Below are 26,824 nucleotides of genomic sequence, written 5' to 3'. Positions count from 1 at the left end.
GTTTTTAAGTTAATAGAAAACTCCTGACAAATAACACTTTTTAACAGATGCCAGACTTAGAGCAATTGCTGAGGGAAAGTATAAATTGGTTTAAACTTTTTGAAGTTTACAGTGAGTATGCCCTTTGACTCAGCCATTCCCCTTCTCAGAATTAATCCTAAGGAAATATTTATATATGGAGATTGTGTTGTAAGCATTTAATTGCTGTTATGAGTTGCAAAAAGATGGAAACAAAAGACGGAAACAACCCAAAGGTCTCACAGTGTAAGATTGGGTAAGCAAAGAAATCATTACAAATACAAACAAAGGAATGTATTGCAGCCATTTAAAATGCTGCTGCAAAAGAGTATTTAAAGAAATGAAAATCTGTTCATAATATTATGTTGCATGAAAAAACAACTTCCAAAATGGTTCAAGATTAATTAACTTTTATTATACTCTACTATACACCAGGCAGTTGTATTATCCGATTTAATCTTTACAATTCTTTTTTTCTCGGGTTTTTTTTTTTTTTTTTTTTTTGCTGTACGCGGGCCTCTCACTGTTGTGGCCTCTCCCGTTGCAGAGCACAGGCTCTGGACACGCAGGCTCAGCGGCCATGGCTCACGGGCCCAGCCGCTCCGCGGCATGTGGGACCCTCCCAGACTAGGGCACGAACCCGCGTCCCCTGCATCGGCAGGTGGACCCTCAACCACTGCGCCACCAGGGAAGCCCAATCTTTACAATTCTATGTAGTGGTTATTATCATTTTCCCTATATTACTTAACTCCTCCTAACTTCATTTCCTTCTCTATAAATGGGATACTGTTGAGACAGTCAGCTGGAAGCCACATGCCTGGATGTAGAGTGGCTCTGTTATTACTATCTATGTGACTTTGGACAAGTTACTTTTTTCATCACAACCACTCTTAAAAATGTGCTTTATATTGCAAATCAGTAATCATATGCACACACAGACACAGTATTAATGGAAAGAAAAATTTTCAAAACAATACTTATTCTTACTACTTCGGATGCATTCCAGTATTTTCTTTTCTATACAATTCCATTCCATTCCATTCTTATCTACTTTATTCTATTCCATTTTATTTTTTTTAATGATGGTTACAGCCCACCAAACACAACCCACCAATGGTGTCGTGCCTTACACTCAATAGATGCTCAGTAAATGGTAGCTATTATTTTTGCTATTCTACTTCTTCTTTCTCCTCCGCTCCCTCCCCCTTCTCCTTCCTCTTCCTGTTATTATTATTGGTATTAGTAGTAGCACTGAGATTGTGAGCGAAGGTGGTTAAAGGCAGTGCCCTTTAAAAACAGTAGGGAGGTGGGTAGATTCCCTGCTTCAGAGCGTGGAAGTAGTCCATAAACACAAGGCAAATTGCCACGATGATTATAAATGTACCAGTTCTAAGAGGACAGGTGGGTTTATCCTGTACTTAAATTCAATTGTCAATGATGGCAGTAAAGCTGAAAATTTGTTTTAGGGAGTCAGCCAATACTAAAAGAAGGAGACAGAAGACTAGATTGGCTGTCAAACTTCAGCAGTATTAAGACTCTTTCAGTTACAGGTGACAGAAAATCAAAACCAGGATTTTGGGAAAAAATAATTTATTGGTTTACATATGGAAAGATGCCGCAGTAAATCTACTGGCTTCAGTACTGTTAGATCCAGGTGCTCAACAAAGTCCTCAGAAAACTGTTCTTTTCTACCTTTTGGTTATACTTTACTACACTGGCTCCCCTCTAGCCAGGATTTCTTTAATGGTGGCCCCTGGCAACTGAATCTCTAAGTCTGGAAGAAAGAGAAAGTCTCTCTTGCCAAGTTCCAGTAAGTCTTGGGCCTGGCTCTCATGGACTCACATTGCGTTCCATCTTGGACCCAACTGCTGCAACCAGGGGTTAAGTTGCTGTGACTGGCCAGGATCCCCAGAACCATATGGACTGAATGAGAAATAGGTGGGTTGTCAAAGGAAACCAGGGTGCTGCTACCAGTAGTGGGGAGAAAAAATGTGGGTGCACAAAAAAATGTCCACTATAGTTAGTAACAGTACAGAGAAAGACAGAGGGTCTCAGAAACCCACATAAAGTGAGTGGTCAGAAGAGGTTAAAAATCCAGGCACGAATCACAGACAAATGTTTGAGCAGCAATAACAAAAGAATTCAGAACTCCAGAAATCTTATGTGCTTCGCCCATCTAGTATGTGCAGAGATCTGGTCAGGAGTATCCTTCTGAGATAAGGAGGAAAGAAGAGACCTAGGGCAAGGAAACTGCATCGAACTAATGAATATCATCTCATTTAATTAACCAAAAGTTGGTCCCTAGGCGACCCTGGGGTGGGTGGTGGTATTTCCATATACACACAGGAGAAAACTGAGGTCACACAGCTAGAAAGTGATGGAGTTGGTATTTCAACACAGCTGTGTCTTACCTAAAGCCCACGCTCATTACCTCTGCCTGAAATTGTCTTCCCGTATTTTCCTGACTGTGAATTCCCAATTACACTTAAGCCTGTCAAGATTTATCATGCGTCTTGGGGCTCCCATTACACTTCACTCACACCCCTGCAGAATCTTTTAACATGATACTGTAATTAGTTGTTAAATCTGTCAATGGTCTCTAGACTTCATTGATCATGCACTCTTATTGGTCAAAACTTTGGGGGCAAAAAAAAAAAAAAAAAAAAACTTTGGGGGCAGCCTCCTCTATATGTATTTTTATTTATTTATACTTACATGTATTTATAATAGAAATATACTTATTACATATTTATAATACTTATGTTACTATTAACATTAGATGGCGAGGTCCTTGAGGACAGTGGCTACTGTGTCATCTTTAGCCAGTGCCTAGCCCAGTACCTGATATATGCTATGGTGACAGGATTCTCAAATGAAAAATTTTGAACATACACATTCAAACGTGATGATGATATAATTGCCCATTATAGCTAGACGTTTGCCGTATGTGGTCTCAGAAAATGTAATCCTCATATTAATTCTAAAAGATAGGCACTATGCTTCCCATTTTACACATGAGGAATCTGAAGTTCAGAGCAATGAAGAGTTCCTACAGTCACCCTGTAGGTGGCAAAAATCATACTCTAGTCCAGGTTTTCAGATGCCTCAATGATGTTACTGCTAAACACTATGTTAAGATCTATTTTAATACATAAAGTGACAATGAGTCAGAATATTTTAAATTGATGCTGTTCTGGAGAATTTAGAATATCTGGCTATTAACTAATTAATTACTCATTAAATAGCCTTACGGTATTGACATTTCCCCTAGCTTTTGCTTTGTCTTTCTAACTGGATTATAAGGTCCTTACGTGTGTGTGATTCTTTACATTTTTCTACCTCTCCTTGCATTGCTCAGATGCTCCACAGATGCTTTTGGCTGGATTATTTTTGAGAAGGACCAGGGAAAGATGTGCCCAGGAGTGTGGGGATATAGGATATGGGGGTGGAAAGGGGTCGGGCAGGTGGAAGCTGGGTACCTCGACAGTGGGCCTGCCCTCAGCCCACTTCCCACACACCACACACCACACACCACAGGCTGCTGAGCCTGGTAGTGACTGTGGAGAAAACTCTTGTTTCCAACTGCTTGATTAATAGGAGCATCTAGGTGAGGATGTCCCTGGTGGCGCAGTGGTTAAGAATCCGCCTGGCAATACAGGGGAGCCAGGTTCAAGCCCTGGTCTAGGAAGATCTCACACGCCGCAGAGCAGCTAAGCCTGTGCACCACAAGTACTGAGCCTGTGCTCTAGAGCCCGCGAGTCACAACTACTGAAGCCCGGACGCCAAGAGCCCGTGCTCCGCAACAAAGAGAAGCCACAGCAATGAGAAGCCCGTGCACCGCAACGAAGAGTAGCCCCTGCTCACCGCAACTAGAGAAAGCCTGTGCGCAGCAACGAAGACCCAACGCAGCCAGAAATAAATAAATTAATTAATTTAAAAAAAAAATAGGAGCATCTAGTTGAAAAGAGACACTTCTACAGAATATTAGGTACTAAGATTTCAAAACTCAGGAGTGAGAGCGACATAGAAATGATCACTCTGAGTTACCAAGAATGTCTTTTTAAAAACTTCTTCGAGATTGTCAGTAAAAAGTTGAATGTAAAATGAATGGGAAAATGTCAGCAAGGAAATGGTGTCTATGGTGCTGACTAGAAGTTGTGAAAAGCAAAGGGGTTGCTTAACAATGAAATAGAAATCAAAAGTGGGTAGACATACTGTCCTATTTTAAATGCTACAACATAATAGATATGAGAACCAGGAAAACTGAAATGACACTGGAATCCAGAAATGGGAGAGTGCTTTAATTTTTTGATAGCATTTTTTGTTTCCTGCCACTAAATCATCTGTATCAGGCAAGACACCTACCTGGAAATGAACTCACTTATCTATTGTGTTTCAATGGTGAAGTGATGGTATAAACTTTTAGATATAAAATTGGATAAATTCCCTTATATGTACATGCCTGAGAACAGCCCAGCTGTGCCCCCTAGTGATCATGCTGTCCTGTTGCTTTATTAGGAGACCAGAAAAATACTGAAGCAAATGTATTCTGAGTGCCTCTTCTATCTTAGAAATTAGCTTTCTGTGGGGGATGATTGCTACTCTGGAAAATAAATGCTTCTAGGAAATAGATATAGTGAATGTGAAACAAGAAGCTCTTTATTTTCTGTTCTCTGGAGCTCTCTTTTTCTTCACTTATAAATTCCTTTATAAATTTGGGCTGTTGGTGAAACTGATATCTTCAATTCCACACTAGTCTATTACCAGGGGATTGGATTTAGGCATAAAGAATTCTTCACAGATCCAGTATTGCAAGTAAGTTGGACCAAGTTAGGGCAATCATTTCTGAAAGGGGTATTACCTTACTTAACACATGTTGTGATATATGGTATGGCAAGAGCGCTGCCAGGGTAGAGGAATTTTCAGTCAAATTTGACTGTTGGCTTGATTTAATTTTGCCAGGAATATATGTGCACCTGTCTTAATTTCTTTGCTTGGTTGTAACTTCCATGTATACAGGTCTTGTATCTTCTAGAACTTGGTATTTTGTACCGTATCTCAAAATGTGCCTTGCATACAGAAGATTTAAAACAATTTTTCAAACAGTGACAAACTTTAAGGAAAGTTGCAAGTACCTTTTTTTTTCTGGACCACTTAGGAGACAGTTGCACATATAATGCCCTGTCTCCTGTGAAGATTTTAATATGTATTTCCTACAAATAAAGATTTCTCCTACATAACCACAATACAATCAAAATCAGAAAATTAACATTGATACGTTACTAAACCTCAGACCTCATTCAAGTTTTGCCCTTTGTCCCATTAAAGTCCTTTATAGCACGAAGATTAATTTCGGCATAATGTGTTGCATTTAGTTATTTCTCTGTAGTCTCCTTCACTCTGGAGCAGTTTTTCACGTTCATGACCTTGATAACTTTTGAAAACTATTTGCTGGTTATTTTGTAGAATGGTCCTTAATTTGGGTTCGTCTGATGTTTCCTCACAATTAGATTCAGGTTGCACATCATCGGCAGGAGTAACGCAGAAGTGATGCTGTGTTCACCTATCAGGTGACACATGATTTCAGTTTGCCCCATTATCAATGATTTTCACTTTCATCATTTGATTAAAGTGGTGTCTGCCAGGTTCTTCCACCGTAAAGTTACTCTTTTCACTTGGTAATTTATACGTGCTTTGTTTGGAGTTCTTTTAATCTATACAAATATTCTGTTTTTCATCAAACTTCCAGTTTATTCATTTACTTATATCTCTTTAGATTCATGGTTTTGATTTTATTCAACTGAATTAATTTTATTCAAGGATCCATTAATAACAGTATTTATTTTGCTCAAAGTTCCCCAGTTTGGTCAATAGGAGCTCCTGCAAGTTGACTTCTGTGTCCTTCTGACATTTCCATTGTCTTTTGAGGTTTTAAAATAATTTATTTATTTTTTATTGAAGTATAGTTGATTTACAATGTGGTAGTTTGGGGTGTACAGCAAAGTGATTCAGCTATACACATATTCTTTTTCAGATTCTTTTCCCATGTAGGTTATTACAGAATATTGAGTATCGTTCGTTGTGCTATGCAGCAGGTCCTTGTTGTTTATCTATTTTATTTATGATTTTTTAATAAGTTTAGTTATTTATTTATTTTTGGCTGCATTGGGTCTTCATTGTTGCGCGTGGGCTTTTTCTAGTTGCAGCGAGCAGGGGCTACTCTTTGTTGTGGTGCGCAGGCTTCTCACTGTGGTGGCTTCTCTTGTTGCACAGCAAGGGCTGTAGGCGCGCGGGCTTCAGTAGTTGTGGTGCGCAGGCTTAGCAGTTGTGGCGCATGGGCTTAGCAGTTGTGGCACACGGCCTTAGTTGCTCCATGGCATGTGGGATCTTCCCAGACCAGGGCTCGAACCCGTGTCCCCTGCATTGGCAGGCGGGTTCTCAACCACTGTGCCACCAGGGATGTCCCTATCTATTTTATATATAGTAGTGTGTATATGTCACTCCCAAATTCCTAATTTATCCTTCCCCACCACCTTTGCCCTTTGATAACCATAAGTTTGTTTTCTATGTCAGTGAGTCTGTTTCTGTTTTGTAAATAAGTTAATTTGTATTATCTTTTTAGATTCCACATATGTGATATTAATATTTGTCTTTCTCTGATTTACTTCACTTAGTATGATCATCTCTAGGTCCATTCATGTTGCTGCAAATGGCATTATTTCATTCTTTTTAATGGCTGAGTAATATTCCATTGTATATATGTACCACATCTTCTTTATCCATTCATCTGTCGATGGACATTTAGGTTGCTTCCATGTCTTGGCTATTGTAAAGAGTGCTGCAATGAACATTGGGGTGCATGTATCTTTTCGAATTATGGTTTTCTCCAGACATATGCCCAGGAGTGGGATTGCTGCATCATATGGTAGTTCTATTTGTAGTTTTTTAAGAAACCTTCATACTGTTCTGCATAGTGCCTGTACCAATTTACATTCCCACCAACTGTATAGGAGGGTTCCCTTTTCTCCACACCCTCTCCAGCATTCATTATTTGTAGATTTTTTGATGATGGTCATTCTGACTGGTATGAGATGATACCTCATTGTAGTTTTGATTTGTATTTCTCTAATAATTAGCGCTGTTGAGCATCTTTTCATGTGCCTTTTGGCCATCTGTATATCTTTGGAGAAATGCCTATTTAGATCTGCCCATTTTTTGATTAGGTTGTTTGTTGTTTTGATATTGAGCTATATAAGCTGTGTAATCTGTTTGTATATTTTGGAGATTAAGCCCTTGTCAGTTGCATGATTTGCAAATATTTTTTTCCCATTCTGTAGGTTGTCGTTTCATTTTGTTTATGGTTTCCTCTGCTGTGCACAAGCTTTTAATTAAGTCCCATTTTTTAATTTTTGTTTTTGCTTTTGTTTTCTTTTGGTATTGATCATCTTATACTGATACTTTCCCAGTTCCAGCTCTGGAATCAGTCATTTTTCCAAGGAGTTCCTGAATCCTTTAAGTAGAGAATCGTATTTAGAAACCAAGATCTGGGCAAGGTGCTCTTGTTGCCCTCTCAGAAAACTGAGCTATGGACTAGATGTACGTACATATGTACGTACACACACACACACACACACACACACACACTTACATCAGTATTTATTTCTGTATCTATCTATATTTATTCAAAACCATAAGTTCATACTGATTCCAGTTCAACACGGAGTTAATTCTAGTTGTGTTTTTTCCTTTGTTGTAATTCCCCTCTCTGAGTGAGGAACTTGGCCCTTGTTTTCCTTGATAGATTTACTTAATCAATTTACCTAGATGTTGCTCCTATGCATGTTTGCTCTCCTTACCCCAGCTCTGACATCCCTGCAGGGTTACTGCTGTATGGATATCCTCTGTGCCCAGGTGGCTGACTCCCCAGCCCTGCTCACCTTCATCAGGCTCTGTCACCCTGTCCCAATTTCCCCCCATGCAAGGATGTCTTCCTCACTTGGGCTTCTATAGACCCTGTGGTTGGTAGGGGGAAAGTAATGATCCCTAGAGCCTTAAGACTAAAATTTCAGGAAAGTAAGGAGGAAGGGAGAGAACTTTTTGTTTGTTTGTTTGTTCCTTTATATGTGTTTGTTTGTTTGTTCCTTTATATGTGTTTGAATGAATGGTGTATTAGTTTCCTAGGGAGGCCATAACAAATTACCACAAAGTGGCTGTCTTAAAACAACAGAAATTTGTAGTCTTATAGCCCTGGAGACTGAAAGTCTGAAATTAAGGTGTAAGTAGGGCCATGTTCTTTCTGAAGGCTCTAAGGGAACATCCTTCCTTGACTCTTCCTAGCTTCTGGTGGTTGCCAGCAATCCTTGGTGTTACTGGGCTTTCAGCTGCATAACTCCAGCCTCTGCCTCTGTCACATGGCGTGCTTTCTGGATGTCTGTGTCTCTTCTTTGTTTTTAAAAAACTACTATGTATAAAATAAACAAGCCACAAGGATATATTGCACAGCACAGAGAATACAGCCAACATTCTACAATAACCCTGAATGGAGTATAGTCTACAAAAATATTGAATCACTATGTTGTACACCTGAAGCCAAGAAAGTACTGCAAATCAACTACACTTCAATAAAAATAAAATAAAAGACATAGCTTTTGAATTAAAAAGAAAAAGAACTCCACATGTCAGATTTTTCCAGGGCACAAGACAAAAATAAAACTGGATTATTTAAACCATGATTTGTCTTTCCATGCAGCTCATCTCTTCTCTTTTTATAAGGGCACCGGTCATATTGGATTAAGGGCCCACCTACTCATTAACTTAACTAATTACATCTAATCAACCAACTAACTAAAGAATGATTGAATGAATGGTATTTAGAAACCAAGATCTGGGTGCTAGGGACTCCTGTTGCATGGTCACTTTTGAAAGTCACTTCCACCTGACCTGTAGATGCTAATATTCCTTAGGGCTCCATGCTGAGCCCCTTTTCTCTTTACCATCAACTCTCTCAACCATCCCCATGCTTTCGTATATCATCTCTATCACAACTTCCAATGCTGTACCACTTTCAACATAGACCTCGCTCCTAAGCTTCAGATTTTATATCACGCGCTACCTATATACCCCTACTTGACTATTTTGCATATTCAAAACCAAATTTTTATTTTCCCCTACACCTTCTCCCATTTTTTCCAGCATAGGTAGGTCAAGCCATACCTGCTTGTCATACTTGATACTTACCTTCCCTCTAATATCTTTTCGAAGCCATTGCCACAAATTCTCACATCTTCTGCTTACTGTTTCTGTCTTCTTTCCATCTCAGTGGCCATCGTCCTAGTCAAATCCTCCATTATTTCTCATCTGATTGACTACATTTGTCCCTAACTCATAGCTTCGATTCTGAGATTTCCCCCTTCAATCTGTTGTCCTCAATATAGCCAGGGTGATTCTTTAAATATACAATTTTTTTTTTTTCGCGGTACGCGGGCCTCTCACTGCTGTGGTCTCTCCCGTTGCGGAGCACAGGCTCCGGACGCGCAGTCTCAGCGGCCATGGCTCACGGGCCCAGCCGCTCCACGGCATGTGGGATCTTCCCGGACCGGGGCACGAACCCATGTCCCCTGCATCGGCAGGCGGACTCCCAACCACTGCACCACCAGGGAAGCCCTATACAAATTTTTAAAATAAAATTTTTAGCCATACCCCAAAGTAGAAAAAAAATAGTATAATGACCTCATATAACACATCAGCCAGAATCCACAATTACCAGCATCTTGCTTACTCACTTAATCTATGCCTTTTTTCCCTTTCTTCCATCCTCCTCCCCTTCTTTCTTTCCTTCTCCTCTCCTTCCCCCCTTTCCTTCCTTCTTCCCTACCTCCCTCACTTATCTCTCTCTCTCTTTCTATCTTTTCCTTTTCCTTATTTATTTTTGCAGGTATATTTTACAGGAAATTCTTGACATCATAAAATTTCCCCTCTACTTGAGAAACATCTCTAAAGAATAAAGAATAGGGATATTTTCTTATGTAGCCATAACATTAATTAATACAACACACCAAATTAAAGATAGTTCCTCAATATCATCTACTTCTCAGTCCATATTCAAATTTCTCTAATTGTCTCAAAAATCTTTTTTACATTTTGCTTGTTAGTTACAATACTCATTTAACAACACGGATCACAGCCAAGATGCGGTAGCCCCATTCTTTCCAGGCCCTCCCCTTACAACTAAAAAAAAACTCTGGAGATAATACAACAATAAAGCATAGGACGATTCTGAAAAGTGGAAAGAAGGCAGATGTTCTAGGGACCTCGGGACTTGAGGAACGACATGGCAATGAGTCCCTGAGATTCTTTATTGCCGCTCACGTGTTCCAGACAGGTCGTTTCCTCCAAACTGGAACTGTCAACAGGCACAGACAGAAAAGCTCCAAGAAAAAGCCTTTTCTATAGCCAAAGGATCAGGAAAAGGATGGCTTAACAACAGAAAATCTTTTTTGGCAATACCTGCCCTACTCCAACCAACACCAACAGAAAAACTGCCTGGCTTCCTTTGCTTTCAGTGGAATCAAACAGGAAGCTGATTTTCCATCCATCGTCTGTCCCCAACCCCATGGAAGCAGAGAGTGGTGCTCTGCTTCTCTTGCCTATTGGGGTGAAGTCAGTGAGACTGAGTGGGAGCTGATCTTTCATCTCCAGCTCAGTGGAAGCAGTTGATGCTCTGATGCCCCTGCCTGGGTGGTGTTGGCTGGGCTGAATGAGGAGCTGATCTTTCCAATGGAAGCAGACATTGCTCCCATTCTCCTGCCAGGGTAGCATCAGGGAGGTCCAGTGGCAAGCCGAGCCTCCACTCCCATCTGGCAATGAGACTGAATGGATCAGTACTTCATGATCCCCCACCCAGGTATCCGCAGGCTCAGTGGGAAGCAGAGCTTCTGCCCAGATTCTGCAGCAACAAAGTATGTGACTTTGCACCATGATTTCCCCTTCACTGAGGTCAGCAGAGCCTAGGAGGGAGCTGAGCTTATGCCACCCACTCAGATACAATGAGACAGAATAGTTGGTCCTCCAGTTTCAAGAGGAAGGTGTCAACAGGTTTGAGGAGAAGCTGAACTCCCCGCCAGCCCATCTACAATAAAGCAGTGTGAGTCGGCATGCTACTTTTCTGGGGGTGTTTTCGGCAGGGCCCAGAGGAAAGGTAAGCATGTGGAACCACACAGCCCTTGTGCTACATCTCAACAGGGAGACTTTTTGCTAAAAAAGAAGGTTAAAAAGGATCCGGAGTCTCATAATATCCAAAATGTCCAGGATGCAATGGAAAATGAAAATCACGTGTCATAACAACAAATCATAACTTGAATGAGAATAGGAAATCAACAGATGTGAACACCAACATGAATTCGACGTTGGGATGATCTGACACAGATTTTAAAAGAGCCGTCACAAAATGTCTCAACAAACAATAACAAATTCTTTTGAAACAAGTGAAAAATAGAAATTAACAGCAAAGAAACAGAAGTCACAAAAATAGAAACAGATGGAAATTATAGATGGAAGAATACAATAACTGAAATATAAAACCCTATAGACTGGCTCAATAGTAGACTGGAGATGGCAGAGGATAAAAACCAGTAAACTGAGGACAGATTAGTAGAACTTATCCAATCTGTACATCAGAGAGGAAATAGACTGAAAAGATAAATGAACAGTCTCAGAGACCTGTGAGATAATAACAAAAAAACTAATATTTATATCACTGGTGTCCCAGAAGGAGAGGAGAGAGAGAGCAGGACTGAAAAGTATCAGAAGAAATAATGGTTAAAAACTTCCCAAAGTTGGCAAAAGATATGAACTTAAAGATTCAAGATGAGTCAAATGGATAAATGCAAAAAAATCCACTCTAAGACACATCATAATTAAACTTTTGAAAACAAAAGACAAAGGAAAAAAAATCTTCAAATATGGGTCAGAGGATGGCATTCTGCTGTTTAAAACCTCCAGTGGTGGGGTTCCCTGGTGGCGCAGTGGTTGAGAGTCCGCCTGCCGATGCAGGGGACACGGGTTCGTGCCCCGGTCTGGGAAGATCCCACGTGCAGCAGAGCGGTTGGGCCCGTGAGCCGTGGCCGCTGAGCCTGCGCGTCCGGAGCCTGTGCTCCGCAACGGGAGAGGCCACAACGGTGAGAGGCCCGCGTACCGCAAAAAAAAAATAAAAATAAAAAAAATAAAACCTCCAGTGGCTTCCCCTGTGCCCATGATCCAGAACTATGTTTAATAATGGTGATTTGGGACTCCTACCGTTCAGCGCTATTGAGGATACCAAAGGTCCAGCCACACGAATAGCCACTGGCTTGTTCAGTTCCCAGCCACGAGGCTGTGACTGGGTTCTCACGTCTCTGGTCCAAGCTAAGTTGTAATCTTAGGCACAGGGACAAATACTAAGGCCTCCTTTTACAAATAAGGGGACCCCATCCATGGCACTTATTCAAGCAGTAAACCTGGTTCTGGTTGCTGCCTCCCCAACACGTCACTTACATGAAACTTCTAAAATTGCCTTTACCTGGAAGGAGACAAAATCCTACAGTGTCTGTCTGCTTCTGTCCCTGGAACCCAAGCGACCTTGAGTCCACTCACTACTGTTGATTTCTGCTCCACTTCTGGTTCATGTTTGTGTTTATTTGATTATACAGATTCTTAAATTATTTGTGTATTCAGTTTCTCTTTTTGTGAACAAATATTTAATGAGTACATAACATGTGCTTAATATTTGGGTGGGAAGAGCATATACCAGTTAGACTTAGATTCTGTTCTAAAGACACTTAGACTCGAGTGGGTAGGAGAGAGAACACGGGTACACTCATAAAAAGCCAGCATTTCACAGTGCTTGCTATACATGAAGCACTTTACATGGGTTAACTTATTCAATATCCATTAGCAACACTGAGGTGAGTGCTATTATTATACTCTCCCATTATTTTTATCTTACTTTGAGGAATGCTGATGTAGAGTGACTCACTCACCCAAGGTGACACATCTTGTTCATGGAGGAACCAGGATGCAGGTCAGCAAAAGGAAATCAGTTTGAGACTGCATGACTGAAAGACCAGTGCACTTGGCTCTGATGCAGAATTTTTGCAGGACTTAGAGCAGGGGTGTGATCAAATATAAAGGTCATTTAGATTTTAGCAAACAGACAGGGTACATCAGATCAGATGAGCCTCTAGTGAGGAGATTATGAGACAATGGGGGCCCAGGACGCATGGTGGCCATGAGAATGGACCAGAAAGTACAGAATAACAGCATCTAGTGACAGATTATACATAGATATAAGGAGGATAAAAAGTGTCTCCTTTATGTCAAGAATCAAAGGCTGTTAAAGATCCCTGGACTACAGTGTGAGAGACGTGAGCTCCATCAGGGTTTTGCCGTTTATTAGTTGTGCGCCTTTTGGTATGACACTCCAACTCTTAATCCTGTCTTCTCAGTTTTCAAATGAAATTTGATTAGATTAGAGGCTGTACAGTAGAAGCTACTATGCTTTATTGTTTTTTTAAATTAAAACAATAACGCATTTTATAAAAATTTGAATTACATCTATCAACATTTGCACATTGGGATTACACACAAATCTGGATTTCTGGCTTTTCGTGAAAAACTGGAAGATCTGGTAACACTAGACTCCTGATCTCACATGACAGCAATGTGCTTCACCTTGAGAAGCGCTGTCCCTCTAGCTAGGTCACCTCCTTTCTGTCCTTCCATCCCTCAAGTTTGCTTCCACCACAGCAATCATATTGCCTATCTGGGCTCTGTAGGTATTTGAATATTTTTAGCCCTGAACTAGTTGATTTTCCAGTTTCTTCCATTTGTGAATCTTCTCAATCTATAACTGTCATATGTTTCCCAAAAGGGGGGGGGATGGTAACAGTAATAGGTTTAAGGGCTTATCTTGTACACTGTATTTTAAGTGCTTTACATATATTATTTCATTCAATCCTCAAAACAGCCCTTTGGTGTCAATATTAGTTTTCATTATCCTCATGTCACAAGTGAGGAACAAATGTTAGGAGAGGCTAACCTGCCCAAGGTCGTATGGCAACTATGTTGTAAGTCAGGATTTGAATCCAACAGTCTGACTCCAGATCTAATGCTTCTAAATCATAAAGCTCTGAAAATTCGAAGGTCAGCGAATTTTGGAGGAAGGCTAGTTGGTTCTTGGTGTATGAGAGGATGATGGTCAGTGTACCATGATGGCTGTGAAAGGATGAAGATGATCCAGGTACTAGCTACCCTAGGTGGAGGAGTGAGAACCCTCAGCCCTTGTAATTCTTCACACCACCTGTTAAATAACCGGAAAAGGAGACTCAGTGGAGTCCTAGTGGTAATGAAGCGTTAAGAGCTGAGATGAGAAAGGCTTTGAAAGGGTTTAAGAATTAAAGGGGAACGGGAGCCAGAGGGACAGCTCGGAGTGCGGGGAGCTGACATTAAAGCTAGATGTGTGCTAGCCCTTTTCTTCTGCCAAGAAGCTGTAAGTGCAAACATGAGATCTGGACTGGAGGCCAAACAGATGAGATATTGCTGTGCATCCATCAAGTCAAGTTTACAAACTATGGTGAGAGAGATGTTTTTCCAAAACTCTCCAGAGTGCTGCTGGGCAATGGAGCTACAGGGAGGGCTTAATGGCTATTCTGAATTGCTGGTTTATCAACTACGGATATCTAAAATATATAATACAATTTAATAAAATGTGGAAAAACGTGCATGAGTCTTCAGGAACTTATAAACTATGTAAAAGCTTAAATATGGGGCTTCCCTGGTGGCGCAGTGGTTGAGAGTCCGCCTGCCGATGCAGGGGACACGGGTTCGTGCCCCGGTCCGGGAAGATCCCACATGCCGTGGAGCGGCTGGGCCCGTGAACCATGGCCGCTGAGCCTGCACGTCCGGAGCCTGTGCTCCGCAACGGGAGAGGCCACAACAGTGAGAGGCCCGCGTAGTGCAAAAAAAAAAAAAAAAAAATAGTATATAGAGTGTTTTAGGCCAGTCCTCATGGCTTATGCTGACTGTTTTTTACCTCAGGAAAAGGTTAAGACAACCACAAGTGGGATTGGGAAGCCAGGAATTTGTGAGAAAAGTGAGATAAGATTTTGGATCAGCTCCTATGACTAAGTACTACCAGTTTTGAAAAGTACTATAATCAGTTGATGCGTCCAAGGGGTGGCTTGGCTTCAGTCACTGTCCCCAAAGCCACTCCAAGTAAATTTCCTGTAAAATCTATGTAAAAACCGGCTTTGCTAGGAAAAGCCCCACAGTACCCCCTTTCAACCAGAATGGCTCCTCTGAATGCCTCTTACGTAAACCTTCTGGAGCAGCCCCCAGCTAAAATTCATTTTACAGAAGGTGTACAGCTGCTGCCAAGGCCTGACCCTGATCTTGTCCCGGTGCTATCATTAGATTCCTTCCTCAGGGCTAACAGCAGGCAAACCCTCCTGCAAGGATGAAATCAATGATGTACAGTGAAGGAAGGGTTGCTTTGACCAATGCGGCTGGGAAGACTAGAGAAGGAAGGTGTTTTGATGTTGGAAAAGAATGTGAATCTCTGTCACTACCTGGAAAAGCTGGCCTGCTTGGGTGTGGAGCTGTGTGAAAACCCTCAGAGAAGAGCGGGACCAAGACCCCGAGATATTTTCCCTTCCTTTCAGAATCTTGTCTTGCGTGGGGAGTAATAGTGAACCAAAGAGGGCTGGCCCTTAGAGGGTAGTAAGTCGTCTTCCTAAAACAGGTCATGTGGTCTTTCATCCAGGCTCCTTCACTGATTTGTACGTACATTCGGGCAGGTCACTCAATTCATTTCAATGTTCATCTTACCAGAGCTTTGTCCTCATCTGCAAAGTGAAGGCTCTGGATCTCTTAATCTCCATGGCTTCTTCCAGCTCTAGGTACATGTTTCTAGGTGGGATCCTTTGCAGTTAACAGGTCCAGGGGATGCCAGTGATGTCCAGACCAGATGTTTGGAATGGTTCTGTTTATCACCAATGATAAAGGGCCGTCCTGATATAAGAAAGGAGAAACAAAAAAGAGATTGGCTTGGTGTTTCCAGCTTCAAGCAGAATCTACATCTTGGTGAGTGAAGTGAGGGTCATTTGGCTTGAGGTGTTCAGAGTGGATGAGGTTCTTTATCTCATCCAGTGCCTCCAATTACACAGAACTGGCTAAATTGTAGTGAATCCATTGCAATAGTCAAAGAAAACATGATTTAAGCCTTAAAGAGTGAAATTGGCTATAACAGAATAACCTGTTTCTTTTAGTTTGAAAGACTTAACTTTGCCATTCTTCACTTAAAATGAGTTCTCTGCATTGTCCATAAGAACAAATCTTCTTAAACTTTTGAGAAATAAGTTTAATACATAAAACCTTAAAAATTAATGTGACTGAACCCGCATATTTATACCACATAATATTTATAAATATTATCTCCAATATTTCTGTGCTATGTTAAAGCAAGGATGTGTAACTAATATTGTGAGAATATGGCAAATGGGGTGGAGAAGGAAATAGTTTATAAATTTTAGAGTCACTGTAATTAATAGAAGGAAATACATATTTTCACATAATCAAATACACATGAACAGTTTCCACTTGTATCATGGGCGTGGATTTGAAGGCAACATAGAATAAGGAAGGAGCCAACATTAAAGATGTTTATTTTTTCAGCTTATGAGGAACACGTGGAGTTAAGTATATAGAAATATACATCTGCAAATTAAATAACTACACCAGTGAGTTAATACTCAACTCTACAAGGGCAGAAATGGTCTCCTTCAGTTTTCAATCCTTAGTACGTCCAACAGTACTTGCTACACAAAAGGTATTTTGTACATTTTGAGAGAGGAAGGAAAAGCTTTCCCCCATAAAACAGTTGGGAAAAAGCTCACTTTTGCTTGACACTGAGGAAGAACTAATCATTTTCTAAAGTGGTAAAAATCCACAAATAAAAACAAGATCATCTTATTGAATGCAGTTGAAGTTACCCTTTTGCCAAATGTTTATTCTTTGACTCCAATGTGCTGGATAATGTACAAGGGCTAAGATAGCTCAGAAGAGGAATGAGACACTCCTTGCCCTCAGGGAAGAGTGGATCAAACAGGGGAGATAAAACATGCAGAAGCAAGTGGTGACAAAGCTATAGTGATATAAAGGTGTGTTATGTTGTGTACATGTTCAAGGGAGATATTACTTTGGGCTGATGGAATTTGTTGAATGCCTATTGCATGCTAGGCACTTAGAAATTTATTTCTCTCACAAAGATGGACATTATTATACCTACCTCACAGATGATGAAACTGAGGCTCAGAAAGGTAGGCATGTGAACAATTCATAGCTGTCACTTTGTGCTGGATGCATGCAGCTCTTTTAATGATCACATGATGCCTTCCAGAAGCAGAGGACGTTCATGCAGGAAGTAACATTGGGGTTGGGCCTTACAGACCTTGTCCATAGTAGAATCCTGTCCTGTAAGGTTTCCCCTTCTGATCAGTGCTCTGTGAGCTTCTTTCCTTCCCTTCCTCGCTGACCCATTGCAAGCCAGGTCAGTTAGAGTCTTCTCTTGAAAATTATCAGACTGAATTTTAAGGAACAGAAGCAATCACACTTGGTGGGTAGGAGCTGTGGAGAATGTGTACTGAGAGCTCTTATCTACCATGTCTGCCATGATGTGGAAGAAACTAGACCATACTAGAGAAGATGAAGCTGATATGCCGATAAGAGCAGAGGTGAGAATGAGAATGAGAGAGAGAAATAGAGAAAAAGAGAGAGAGAGTTATTTCCAGTTTTCATGAGGCCCAATTCTAGCTTTTTCCTCCCTCCTGCTATGGGAAATACTCCAAAATCCTTTCATCCTTCCAATTTCTTTGGTAACTTAGTTCAAGTGTGTTTTTCTATCACTTGCAACCAAAAAATGAGTAGTATGATAAGGTAGTCTTTGAAGGCAATATAAATAATTTAAGTTAAAAAAAAAAAAAAAAAAAAAAGGCAGGGGGAAGTACAAAAGAATGTCTCAGTCTGGGTTTCCCAGAAAGCAGAGCTTGAGACAGAGGAGAGTGCACTACTACCCTATGAGAGAGTGCAGTCCTAGGGCTGGGTATGAGGGAAAGGGGAGGGAGACAGCAAAGGCAGGATGGACACAATGAGATGTGTCCTAATGGTCAAGGGTTTGCCTGGTTGGACATTGATTCTCTGCTCTTCCAAGTTGCACCATATGGCTGCCTAGGGTCCACAGCATCAGCAAGCAGAGGGAAGCCTTGGGCAGGACAGGAGAGGTATGTGGTGCAGGCGTAAAGCGAGGCACTATTGAGCTGTGTCTGCTGGAATGAGTCAGAATCCACGAAGCGTCGGTAATAATAACACCTACTTCACATGGTTGACATAAGAATTCAATGTTAATAAAAGCAAAGTACATAGAACAGTGGGGGACACCTAGTTGGCATTAGCATTCAATAGATAATAACTATTATCATTGTTACTACTACTTCTACTAATTGTACTACTACTATTGAAGATCTTAGAGAAGAGTAATATCACCATACAGGCACATAGGATGGGTTAGAATGGGGGAGAGAGTGGAGATGGAGAACCAGTTAGATCCAGGAGCACATATTTAAGTGTATTAAATGAATTAATCAGAAGATTATTGAAATGAATTAATCAGAAGATTATAGTTCAGATGAGCAGGTAAATAAAGCTGGTTAGTGTAGTTTGTAAAATCCTACGGTTCTCTAGATGTCTTTGGTTTTCTTCTTTTGATTAAAAAAAAACCCATGGGTATAGAAAAATATTTCTATACCAAAAGAACATCAGTGCAAATATAAATGGCAACTGAATCTTGGTCTTGGTGTTAGGCAGATGAAAGGGAGCAGTAGGGACTGAGGTAAATTGGAGAGTACACACAGGGTATAAAGGAATTACTACTGCTCAGGAGCACTTGAGTAATTCCACACGAGAAATCGGGCCAAGTGCTTCCAGACATTTAGATTTCTGAAGAGTGGCTGAAATCCTGAGAACTGCATGAAATCACTCAGCTTTTAATGTTGGTTCAAATTTTTCTAAAATATCATGTGAGTCAAAGAATACATACCTAAAGTCCTCATGTAAGCCATGGTTGTTAATTTGCTATTTTCGTGAGTAGCAGGGAGGGCACAGAAGCCAGATTATAAGGATGTGACTTCCCAGGGTGCAGCTACCATATCGTATTGATATCTGTATATTCAGTATTAACAGTACCTCATTGGCACAGATATAAGTAAAATGATCCTTCCCTTAAAAGTTGGTTGGAGATAGACACATAAGCATCTAGTTATAATACAATGGGATAAATATGATGACAGAGATGAGTCCAAGATATTAGGAGAGCACAGAGGTAAGGCAACAAATTAAGGGAGCCTATATCCTGTAAGACTTCTCGGAGGAGGTGACATGGCATTGCTAGGTAGTAATGAAAAAAACCTAAGAGGTCAGATAAACAGTTTTTTCAATATTTACTTTATCATTTAGAGTGGTTAAAGCAAATACTGAAATTTAAAGAAACATATAGTAATTCTATACCTTATTCTGCTTCATGCTGTGGAAAACAATAAATGCATTAATATTTCCACTTAGGATTGAAAATGTTTGGGGAAGCAAAAAAAGACTGTTTGCCAAATAATGAAAAATTTTATTTCCTTAGAAAATATCACATCATCTGACAGAAAAAATTACTGCAAAGCTACAAGAGTACCTGTCCAGCCAACAATAAAGGAGGTCGACATTATAGTCATTCTTTTATTTACTTCTCAGACTGGGAAAATATATCAGGCCTTTATCTGATCATCAGATAAGACTATCTTTTCCTTAGTAAGAGAAACAGATTTTATCGTCAGGAGATAATAGAGAACGTTTATATGCACATTTCAGTGGCGAAATAATTAAACTTTTTAGAAATACCCTTGAAAATCATTCAGATATATGGTTACTTTTGAAGATCTTCACGATCTTTTTGAGATCTGAAATTCCACTTCTGTAAGGCAACATTCTCTTCTTGATACAGATATATCCCATTAAAAAGAAACCAGAATAAATGTGCAATCACAAACTTGCTAAACTAGTTTAATTAGCGTTTTAACAATCGTTAATGTGAGCAACACAGAGGTCCTGAAATGAAAGGATCACATTGTTTTGAGTCACTCACTATAGTGCATTATTTTACATTCTTTTTTCTTGTCTTTTCTTTTTTTTTGATGAAAGATGTAAGAGAGACATTTCAGAAGGGAATATGTACCTTGATCGGAGACACGATCTTCAGGACCGGGAAACTGCATAACGTGCCTTAGCTACTTGCAATTCTGGTTCCAAGAGCTAGCTCCCGGTTCTGTAAAATGTTAGTAATTCTGGCTTTGGCTAATTCATAATTTATAATAAACCATATGGGGCACAGGGTAAAATTTGTTTTTGAACCATCTAAGACAGGGTAAAAGAATTTTAAAGCAGCTTAATGTTATAAATGAGTCTGCAGATGAGATATCTAAGATGATTAAAAAAAAAGAAGAAGAAGTTGTTCTCAAACACTTTGGAAGTATGGACTTAAATAAACAGATGAGCCATGTGCAAATTATTTAAACCTATTCTAAGCCCTGTCACATTTGGAGGGAACCTTGAAAGGTCATTCAGTCGCATTCTAGTTTCATGACCATAAATACCTTTATTTGAGAATACTTTGCTTAAAATGTCACTAGTTAGTAACATAATTACTTTTCTTAAAGCACTTAAAGTCACTCTTAATGACCACTGTGCTTTTTAGAAAAGAGTCTAAATCAGTGTTTTTCAAAATAATATCTGTAAATTATTTTGAATACCTTATTTGTGTTTTATTAGATTTTCCTTCTTTCTAAATATATAATTTCAAGGGTTAAAAAAAAATTCATTCATTTATTTATTTTAAAATAACGTATCTTGGGTCTGGCCCAGCAGCACCTTGACAAACTACGGCAGGTGGATTAGAGTGAGGGTGGAGGTAGCTCTGACACTTGGCCTATGAAAGAGACCTGGTGACAGATGCTGAGTGGATCCATCTGACGGGCAAGTTAGGGTAGTCAAAATGGTATGGTATAAGAAAAATGAAGTGTTGGGGTTTCATGAAGGTATCCTCAGAGATTCATGGGGTAGAGTAAGAAGAAATCAAGTGATGCTCTATCGTCAGAAGCCCAGACATTCAACCTCAGTGAAGTTAGTAGATCTCAGTAGCCAGATTTCTAGCAGAGGTGTTGGAAAGAACAAGGCAAGACCCAGTGCTAAATAGCATGGGTAAGAAGGCAGGTAACTAAGATAAAAAGACTAAAGTCCAGAATCAAGGCAGAAAACACTGAGCCACAGAACTATGAGGTAGGTGGAGTGGACAACTGTCCACGGCGCCCAGCCTTCATTCTCTTTTTTCTTATCATAGGTCTCCTCTGGGAAGCCAGCCAGATAATGAGCATGGAGTTGACCTCATCCAGCTCCTGGGGTGAGCCCTGGATGGCTTAAGTCAAGCAGCATAGTGTCTATGACCTACGCTGGATCAATGACAGTGAACCGTTGGGACTTTAACTAAGACTGCTAGCATTGCAGTCTCCTCTTCTTGGAACTACTGTCAGTTCTAGTATCATGAGGGGAGCCATATTGAGGAAAAAGCTGACATGACTTGTGAACATGGAAGACTGGAAATTGGCTGGGAAATGAAGACAAAGCACTAAGGATACAGTAAACCATGGATCTTGTGATGATTAAAGACAGCACTATCTCTCTGGACATTTTAGTTGTCTGGACCAATGAATTCCTTTTTCGTTGCAGCCATTTGCATTGGGATTTCTGTCACTTGTGATTGAAAGCACTTGATACATTAGATGCTGGCCAGGAATAATGAAGAAACACAGTTGTTAGATGATTCATGGTGGGCACCGAGTCTCGGGGATAAGACCAGTCTCGTTTTGATTAGGGTGACTTAAGGTTAGAGATGTCTTGATGTTGAATCCCAAAGTACTGGGCAAGAACTATTTAAATTTCTTTTGCTGAAGATTAGGATTGGTTGCATCTTAATTGGTTGAATTTAAGGTGAAAATTGAGCCTGCAGATGACAACAAATTTACAGGAGGAAGATGGGCTAAGAAACAGGCTGGGTCTGAGTCCATTTACAACACTCCTAAACTTGATTTATTCTTGGAATTGGGAAAGGAGAGTTTGAGAGGGACTTGAGGTCTAATTTTATAATGTAGGACAAAGGAAGACATAAATGTACATAAATAATTACTTAAATATTTTGAAATAAGAATTTTAATATATCTAAATAAATAGCTATATACCAATATATCAGTAAGTGAGGCAAACCTATGTAATCAATCTCTTTATTTTAATTGGCATGAAGAATGCACATGAGACTAGTATGGTGACAATTATAATTAGAAGTTATATTTCCTTGCTTTCCTCTCTCACGAAGACCCTACCTATCTTTGTTTATTGTTATACTCCCAGTATCTAGAGCAATTGCTGTTTGGCAAATTGAATAGATAACTTGGTTGTCTTCCTATAGGTTCTCTCCAAAGCTGACCTTGACATAAGGACTTGGGCAGAGATGGTTTATTTCAGATGTGAACCCAGGCAGCCAAGCAAGGAAGTAGAGAAATTACACAGGGGAAGGAAAGGAACCAATAAAAGGCATGTTAACAAGCCAGCTACCATTGTAGGCAACAGGACTTCAATTTCACAGGGGACGTCTAAGAAACCACGTGGAACATGCCTCAGAACTGTCCCCTTTTACAGTGGGAAAGCTAGGACTTTACCTTCCACATCTCATTCTCCATTAGGTGAGGACTCACTCCATCCCTAGAGGTGAACTCCCCAACACTTGTGTTGGGTCTGTCTGTGATGGCCTACGGTATCACAATGTGGAGAAAGCCCTCAGGCAGAGGAATGGGGAGAGCCAGAAACTTGAGATGGGGAGTTTGTGAGAGAAACAATCTATCACAGCGACAGGTGAAATTTGAGGCAGACCAAGAGGATATGGGGTGGACATCTATAGCATCTGCCACACTGATAACCAGGACACCTGTTTTCATCTGGTCAATATCTCTTACCCACTACTTTAGGTCATGGCATCTCCCCTTCACCTGGTGAACTGATACTCCTCCAGTCCATGCATTTCTGGTGTCTGCCAATCAAGAACTGCTGGGTTCCATCTTACTGCCCTAGAATGTTATATGTGGACACTGAGAGGATGAGAAGATCTCTCTTTCCTCTGAGTTCACTAACTTAAATGATTTATACCTGGACTCATCTGCAGCCATGCTTCTCCTTCCCCTGCTTCAAGGAGGAAGCCATCTATAGCAGCAGAGAATGGAACCAATATTTACAGAGAGAAGCAAAACCAAAGAATGCAGAGAACCAAAAAGACAAAGTTGAGTTCTAAAGTGAAGTCATTTCTTCCTTTTTTTAAAATAAATTTATTTATTTATTTATTATTTATTTTTGGCTGTATTGGGTCTTCTCGTTGCTGTGTGGAGGCTTTCTCTAGTTGCAGTGAGCAGGGGCTACTCTTCGTTGTGGTGCACTGGCTTCTCATTGCAGTGGCTTCTCTTGTTGTGGAGCATGGGCTCTAGGTGCATGGGCTTCAGTAGCTGTGCCATGTGGGCTCAGTAGTTGTGGCTCGCGGGCTTAGTTGCTCCGCAGCATGTGGGATCTTCCCAGACTAGGGCTTGAACCCTGCGTTGGCAGGCGGATTCTTAACCACTGCGCCACCAGGGAAGTCCCTGAAGTCATTTCTTAAGGCTGATCTACTCCGGTCAGGAAAGTTCTCCTGACTTACCCAGTCTCATGAGGAAATCGGTTTTCTATTCTACTCCACCTCCACTTTTTTCTTTACATGTTCTAGATTGAATTAGCTTTCTCTCATTAACAGCCGTAATAGTATTACCCAATATACTTGCTTTAAAAAAAAAAAAGCCACATAGTTGGTTGAAATAGAGCAACCATTAGTTTCTAGGAGGCAGAGAATCCTACAATGAACAACACATACCTCATCTACACTATGGAAATGTAGTAGCTGGGAAGAAAATACTTATCTCTGCTCTAGGAAGAGAGGAAAAATGACACAAATCTTGTGTGGTCTACGGAAGAACAAATCTCTTTAGATCCTGAGTCTAGTACATATAAAGGTGGGTTTTATACACAAGTTTTTTTTTTTGTTTGTTTGTTTTTAGGACACCAAAACACTGAGGGATCATGGGAGGAGGAGTCCTTCAAAAAAGCTTTGTATCACTAATTGTCCTTGTCTTTTGTATGTTCTTCTAAAGATCTTTTTAAAAGTTGTTTTACTATGTATTTATTATCTTAATTATAAGTTAGTACTTCACAATGACATCTTAAACACTCATGCTTTTGCCTCTTCCTTTTTCTTCAACTAGTAGAAACAAGTTAAGAAGTAAACAGCTTGACAACATTGTTACCTTCCTTATAAGACTTTTTTAAAATTATTTTTCTTTTGTTAAATAGAAAATTCCTATACTTCTCTCAATCTGCTGCTATAAAATCCTGCTGCTTGATTTTCTATTCGATATTTTTGTGACATTTATTCAAATTGAAAAAACAGCTTCAAATTATTTGTATTTATAGACACAACCCAGGAAATTTCATGTAAATACAGAAAATGAGTTTTTGACAAAACATAGAAAAATGATGTACACATGATTCCGATGAGAAACCATGATGTTTAATACAATTTAACAAATTTTTGAGTCGCTGATGTTGGTCAGGGATTGCACTAGACTCAAAATAATAGGCTGCATATCCAGGTCTTATATAAAACCTGACAGATGATTTTTGTTATTGGAGAACTAATACCAAGAGATACTGTGAGGCTTTGCTGTCTTCCTTGCAATGGCGTTCTGAGAAGGCAGATCTAGAACCATGGGGTTGATAACCTGGTATTTCTGTCCCACGGCCAGGGGTACATTGACCCCTCCCCACGGATAGGTTATGTTACTCTGAACAACTGAAGCCAGTGAGCTGGGTGGAGAGCACGAGGGATAGTAAAGAAGGAAAGGGAGGGTCATAGTGGGACTGAGTATCAGGTCTGGAGGAGCTTCGGGCAGTAAACAGGAAATGAGTTTTAAGATGACAAGAGGGAGTATTGAGAAGAAACTGGATCAAGAGAGTGAGTATTAAGTGTGTAAACAGTAAAAGGATTGAAGACCCACTTTTCTGGGATGCCAGCAGGAGTGAATCTGGTAGCCCAAAGGAGCCATTTACAACTAGACATCATCCACAAATCAAATAACTGAAAATCAAAACAATGGAAGCAATCTATCGGTTTACTTAGAACACACCAAATAACTTGCTGGATTAAATTGTTTTTCTCAAAGTCACTGTACCAATTTACATTCCCACCTGCACTGTATGGGAATTTCAGTAGCTCCACATCCACACCAACAGTTGGTATCGTCAGTCTTTTTTATTTTAAGATCATTGGTATTAAAAAAAAGATCTCATGTATCTCATGAGGAGCAAGGTTGAGAACCAATTTTCTATAATCTGAGAGAATCATACTAGATAGATAAGAATGGAAACTGACCTTTAGAATAGCCACCTGGGAAAATTACTTAATCTCTTTGTGTTTAGTAATCCTCATTTATAAAATTAGGATAATAATTCATAAGGCTGTTGTGAAAATTTGTATATGTTAAGACATGCAAAGCACATTGTATTTGCAGTTCTAACTATTGTTATTGTATCTGCCATAGAGTCAACCAAACAGTGAACAAACATTCCTGGGTACATTCTTCCATGGGTTGTGTGAGACCTCCCCAAACACTCCTGCATTCTACAGGTTATCCAGTTACTCATTCATTTATCAGGCACGAAGGTTATAAAAGGCATGTTTCTAGTCATTATCTGACAATGCCAAACCAAAAAAAAAAAAAAAAAAAAAGATAAAAAAAATGATTGAATAGGAGCAAGAGAAAATGAGGGTAGATTATCTTCTTTATAATTTCCATTACTGTAAATAAATTCACAAAAATTATGAACAGCCAAAAATAATCATTTTCCTCTCAAATTTGAACCATTGGTTTAAGAAATATGTGTGTTAAATTTTAAAGTCTTCAAAATAAAATGGAGAAAATAACATTTAAAAATCTTATTATACACACACACATAAAATAATTTCTATCAATATATACAATTTCAGAAATAGCACATGCTGTCAATGGGGTCAAAGTAGCTTAAATTTTAGCCGTAGGAAAACAAAGTATTTTTATATCAAATCAAATGTTGAAAAAATATAACCTGACATATGACTATTTAGAATGAGAAGCAACAACTAGGATCCACACCAAGTATGCCATTACATCAATTGTACTTGAAAGCAAAAAATAGCATATTGTGTATCTTTTTTTTTTTTTTTTTTAAGATTCTACATATAAGTGATATCATGATATTTGTCTTTCTCCATCTGGTTTCACTTACTATGATAATCTCCAGGTCCATCCATGTTGCTGTAAATGGCATTATTTCATTCTTTTTTTATGGCTGATTAATATTCCATTGTATATATGTAATACATATATATGCCCAGGAGTGGGATTGTAGGATCATATGGTAACTCTATTTTTAGTTTTTTAAGGAACATGCATACTGTTCTTCATAGTAGCTGCCCTAATTTACATTCCCACCAACAGCATTTGTTATTTGTAGACTTTTTAATGATGACCATTCTGACTAGTGTGAGGCGATACCTCCTGGTAGTTTCAGTTGC

Source organism: Delphinus delphis, chromosome 4, assembly GCF_949987515.2.
Source record: "Delphinus delphis chromosome 4, mDelDel1.2, whole genome shotgun sequence".
Taxonomy (NCBI): domain Eukaryota; kingdom Metazoa; phylum Chordata; class Mammalia; order Artiodactyla; family Delphinidae; genus Delphinus; species Delphinus delphis.
Note: the sequence above shows the minus strand (reverse complement) of the source record.